Source organism: Eulemur rufifrons, chromosome 8 (assembly GCF_041146395.1).
Source record: "Eulemur rufifrons isolate Redbay chromosome 8, OSU_ERuf_1, whole genome shotgun sequence".
NCBI lineage: Eukaryota > Metazoa > Chordata > Mammalia > Primates > Lemuridae > Eulemur > Eulemur rufifrons.
The window spans coordinates 12,330,141-12,336,140 of NC_090990.1; the positions used below are offsets into that span (position 1 = coordinate 12,330,141).

Genomic DNA, 6,000 nt, shown 5'->3' on the forward strand with positions numbered 1-6,000 from the left:
CAAAGAAGTGATGCCAAGTATCTGGTCCAGCTGTGTGAAGTAAGACCATCAGTGGGGAAAATGAATGACCTAGTCTGAAGCTTAGAAGATCAGGAACAAAATGCAAAGGGTGAAAGTAGAGATTATGAAGGGTCAAGGTGATTCAGCAGGGAGGCCCAGAGCTATGCTGATGGTGAATAGGCCCATTTCATAGGTGCTGCCTCTCGGTGGCTTAAAACTGCCAGACAAGATCCAATATACATGATCTAAGATCCTGTAAAGTCTGGCCCAGTTTAAAAATCTGTATCTGTCAGCCGGCATGGTGACTCACACCTGTAATCCCAGCACCCTGGAAGGCTGAGGAGGGAGGATCGCTTGAGGTCAGGAGTTTGAGACCAGCCTGAGCAAGAGTGAGACCCCTGTCTCTACTAAAAATAGAAAGAAATTAGCTGGACAACTGAAAACAGAAAAAAATTAGCCGGGTGTGGTGGTGTGCACTTGTCATCCCAGCTACTTGGGAGGCTAAGGCAGGAGGATTGCTTGAACCGAGGAGCTTGAGGTTGCTGTGAGCTAGGCTGATGCCAAGGCACTCTAGCCTGGGCAACAGAGCAAGGCTCTGTCTCAAAAAATAAAAAATAAAAATAAAAAATAAATCTGTATCTGTCAAGAAAACGCTGACTGCCAAAGATCTCTCTCTGTCACACACCATTGCCTGGACAACTGCCACTGCAGTTCTGTTGGGCTTTAATCTTGATGACCTTTCTTCATTCTCTGCCGCACATTACCTGTGATTGATACAGATATGGTAGCACTGACAAGCTACATGGTCGCCTTTTCGATTTCCTCTTCCTGGGTACAAACATAGTCTATAATTCCCAGTCTCCCTTGAGTTAGGGTGTAGTCATGTGACTGGGTTTCGACCAGTGGAATCTGGGAGCAAGTGACATATGCCATCTCCAGGCATGGCCATCAAATGCCCCTGTGTCCTGCTCCATGTCCTGTCCCACGCTCTCTTTGCTTATCAGCCAACCGAATGCAGAGGATCTTAGGGAAGACTCCAACATGGAAGAAGCCTGTATCCATTTCCTTGACAGTCCATTGAAAACATCCAATTCTCAGACTGTGTCTTGTGGGGGAAGTAAACCTTCCTTGTGGTAAGCCACTAAGAGCTGGGGGTTGTTTGTTCCAGCAGCTGCGTTACCCCGACTAATATAGATCTAAAGGTATCCTATGATAGCTTCCAACTTAGCAGGACATGTTTGGGATGATAAATTTAAGCAGATCTCCATAAAAATGTAAAGGTTCCACAGTATCTCAAGGTAAGCCAGTGAAGCTGGACAGAGATCACACAGCTAGGCGGACGGAATGCCAGCATTTGAGTGGAGGCCTGTCCGGTCCCAAAGCCTGTGCCTTTCTCACTCCTCCCAACAAAGAGGTGTTTAGATGTTTTGCGTGATGATCATGATGATGATAGACTCTAGCCCCTGTGTAATTTATTCTCTGGCACATCTGTATATATGACTGCAGAACTTTTATCACTTCCCACAAACCAGTGAGGTTGCCTATAATGACACCCTGTAATCCTCATTTTTATGTAAACATCATACCCAAGAGCTCAAAGCAGGGTAGTTAAAATTATCATTTTGTCCAGCCTGCAACCTAAATGTTTACCAGTCTGGTTAAAGACTTGTGGGACGATGCCATAAATGCACAGGTCTTGTGTCTCCATCCTCTCTCTCCTTCCTATCTCAACTGTCCTAGTCAGAGGCTCTGTGCTTCTCTTACCTGAAAAATTGCACCTACTTCCTCCCTGCAATGTTGAAAGAGCAAGTGACCGAAGCTCCTTCTATTTCCTACCTTCCCTTTCTATGAAATGGGCGGTACGGTACCCACCTCATACAATTGTTGTGAGATTTCAGTAAGACAGGCAGCAAACTGGTGGCACTTAGCATGCTAATCATGTTCATGGATGGCCCCCTTCCCCGCCCCCAACAATCCTATTGTCGTTCCCAAACATCACATGATTCTTGGTATTTTGTAAATACATTTCTCTCTTATTATATTGTGTTTTATACCTGGTTATCTATGTCAGCTTCGCATATCTTTGACCTTAAACTCCAGAGAAGCAGAAACCCTGTGGTTGCCAAATATTTATTGGTCCCAGGTACCATGCTATTCATTATCTTCCAATCACAAGTAAGAACTCATTGAGCTCTTCTTATAAGCTTTATGCAAAGTGCAAAGAGTCTCCTGGAATAAGATTCTATTTCTGCCCATAAGGACCATCAGAGAGATGATTTTCTAAGTCATAGCATCTCCTCTTCCTCCTCCTCCGCCTCCTCTTTCTCCTCCTCCTCCTCCCCCTCCCTCTCCCCCTTCTTTTTAGAGATGGGTCTTGCTCTGTCATGCAGGCTGGAGTGCACTGGTGAGCTCATAGCTCATAGCTCACTGCAGCCTCAAACTCCTGGATTCAAGTGATCCTCCCACCTTAGCCTTCTGAGTAGCTGGGACTATAGGCGCACACTGCTATGTCTCCTGTGGCATGGTTTTTAGTGGTGGCTCAGTATCCATTGCATGAGGGGATCATAATTTTTTAAAGTGATTCCCTAATGTCATACAATTTATGTATTTACAAATTTTCACATTATTGGCAATAAATCTTTGTATGTATCCTTCTGCTCATATCCCCAATTATTTTCTTAGGACCCACAGGGAGGATTTTGCATCAAAGGAAGAGCACATTGTCAAGGCTTTTGCTATCCATTGCCAAATTTCCTTTTAGAAAGTTGTGCAAATCCACAACGCCACCAGCAGTGTATGAGAATGCTATAATAAAGGCTTTTGGCCAAGATGATGATTATGACAAAAAAAATAATCAAGAAGGTAAGTGTTTGCTAAAGGCTCGCCCCACATCAGCTGTGTATATTTGTTGAACTCTGTCACCATGTTCCTTGGACCAAACTCTGAAGGTCCTTTAGACTCTTAGCTGATTTAGTACCTTTTTCAACACCCTAAAACTTCAACCCAAGTCTTATCTGAAAGAAAGGGGGTTTCTGGTAAATATAATTTCCAATTTGGAAACTCAACCCAAGTGCGTCCATCCGTTATCTTGGTGTAGACCACCTCTATGGTTTTAATGACGGGCAGTTGGTCAAAAGGGTTGCCAGCTGACTTGGACCTGAGAACTTTAATGCTCATAAGATATAAAAGACATGATTTGGGGTGAAGAAGTCATGTTCTGAGGTACAAAGGAAAAACCAATAACGACCCAAGAGTCTAGAGTTTCATTCTGACCTGCTCTGATAATATCACTATGGTGATGGTCTCCATAAACAATTGCAAAATAGCGAGATGAAAAGGAACAAGCCAGTTCCACCCAGGCGATCTGGAGTTATTTTAGGGATCGAGGCAATGTCATCTGGGGTAAATATGGAATGCAAAATCTGTTCTTTTAATAATCATCCCCTTCTTTTGTGAGGCTGAACAAAGGCCTGGCAAATCAGTCATTTGTGCTGAAAAAAGCACCAACCCAGGGCTTTCAGGGATGAGGAGAAAGTGCAGCCAAAAGAATGGAAATAGTGGTTAATAACAGATGCTGGGATTATTCTTCTCACACCCTTGGCCTCTGAGGCTCTACTGAGCCTGGAGTGGAGTCCAAGGGGGTGGAACAAGGGTGATGTTCTTGGGAAGGGTTGGCCCAGCGGAGAGGCTGGGGTGGGGACCCCAGGGACCTGAGCTTGGTTGCCTGCTCCTGACCTTGATTCTTGGGCCAGAGGCGGTGGAGGGAAGCATCTTCAAGGCCACATTCTGTCTCTGGGGCATCACCATCTGCTGCAGATGACATTTGCCATCATGCTATTCTCTTTGAACCCCTGACTCAGCGAGCCCCAGTCCAAAAAGCAGAACTAGCTATTTTTCACATCAAGAAAAAAATGTCAGGCAAGACACTTGCTGAATTCTTTGCTGACTCTGAAACGCTTCCTTTTGCACTTAACCCCTTGTTCTTCCCTCATTCTCTTTGCTCCTTTCTCTTAAAACACCAAATTGCAAGTGCCACCATCGTCTCTGGTGAAGATCCACAGGGAAGGGGTTGTACCGCAGCCATGGAGGCTGGCACAGTGCCTGGGACACAGAAGCTTCTCCATAAATGTCAGCTTATAGGAACTGAATTCAAAATCCCACGCCTACCCTAAAATGGACATTTCTCCAGCAGGTCTGAGACTGAGGCTATTTGTTCATTCACTCATTCAACAAATATTTATCGAGCACCTACTAGGAACCAGAACTTGCGGTAAGGACTGGGGCTACAAGGATAGACAAGATCCCAGGGCCCTGTCCTTATGGACAGTACATTCTTGTAGACCCCAATGTGAGTGGTGAGCACAACTTTCATCTTGTCACAGAGCCTTCTCTGATCTTTGTACGTAAAATCTCTCTTACCCTGTTTTATTTTTCCTCCGTGCTACTTATCACCACAGGGCATATTATGTACTTTTTTTGTTTGTTGTTTATCTGTCAGTCTTCCCACACAAAAATGTGTCCTCTTTGAAGGTACTTTGTCTATGGTATTCGTTGCTGAATCCCCAGTACATATAATCCTGCCTAGCACGCAGCAGGTGTGTCTTGATCTGTTCAGGCTGCTATAGCAAATTACCATAGACTCAGTGGCTTATAAACAACAGAAATTTACTTTTCACAGTTCTGGAGGCTGCGAAGTCCAAGATCAAGGTGCTGGCAGATTTGGTGTCTGACGAGGACCCTATTCCTGGTTCATAGATGGCGCCGCCCCACTCTGTCCTCAAATGGTCTCTTTTATAAGCATACTGATCCCAATCCTCAGGGCTCCACTTTCATGAACTAATTGCTTCCCCAAATCCCCACCTCTCAATACCTTTACCTTGGGGGTTAAGATTTTATTAACATATGAATTTGGGGGGCACACAAACATTCAGACCATAGCAAGTTGCTCAACAAATATATGTCAGATCTGATGAATCCCCCTCCCGCCTACCTGCAGCTTTCTGCGGTGCCTCCCCCAAGTATCCCCACCTCCCTCCCTCCACACTTAGACGCTTGCAGCATCTTGGCTAACAGGGACTCCGGTACAATCAGAAGAGATGGGCCACGAGAGAGACACGTTAGCACAAACACATCAGGAAACTTCTCGAAACCAAGAGGTCTTCCATACTCTAGCTAAACTACAAAGATTACCAGCAATTAAATTTCCTAAAAATAATTATGATTTTTTTTAAAACAACGGTAACAGTGACAGTTGTAATTCATTGAGCCTCTCCTTGGTGCTGAGCAGTGTGGGAGGCAATTTACAAATGTCCAATCCCAATAACAACCTGGAAAGGCAGATGTTATGGTCCCCATTTTATAAACGAAAAAGTTGAGGCTCAAGGAAACGAATGATGTTGTGGGAGGTCCCATGGCCACCAAGTGGTGAAGGCCCAGGATTTAAGCCCAGGTCTGCCTGCCTTCAAAGCCTATGCTCCTCGGCCTCATAAAATGATTGCGGGGGAAAGTGATGTGCACTAGGACACCCAGCCCAGCATCGCTCTGAAGAAAATTGGAAATATCCTAAAAAACACAAAAACGGGGATAGTTATGTGAATTACAGTGAGTGAGGTCAGTAGACTACTGCAGTTAGTGAAAATGACAAAAGAACCTTTGCGCAGTGGCAACATAGTAGCGCATGTGGTTTATTTGAGGTGTAACTATTGCTAATTGCAAACTGTTCCCAATACCCCCCCATGACAACTTGCAATATAGCCAACATTGGCAATTTTTGACAGTCTTTACAGAGACTGAATATTTTTTTTAAAGATACAAAGAATTATGATGACAGAAAAGTACTTACGATGCATAAAAAACATAGGAAACAGAATGTATGTCCCTGGAGATTACAATTCATAAGTATGCATGTGAAGTATAAACATGCTTGTATAAAAGATGAAAAGGAAATATATAAATATGCTCATAACTGTGTGGTGGGATTTGGAGGGATTTTTTTCCCCC

At 44.2% G+C, this 6,000-nt stretch overlaps 1 non-coding gene across 1 annotated transcript; it reads left to right on the plus strand.

Moving 5' to 3' along the window:
* Positions 1–5,648: 5,648 nt before the first annotated feature.
* Positions 5,649–5,789, plus strand: LOC138390984 (U4 spliceosomal RNA). Its single transcript, XR_011234634.1, has one exon. It is a non-coding gene; the product is annotated as a U4 spliceosomal RNA (small nuclear RNA).
* The last annotated feature ends 211 nt before the right edge of the window (positions 5,790–6,000 follow it).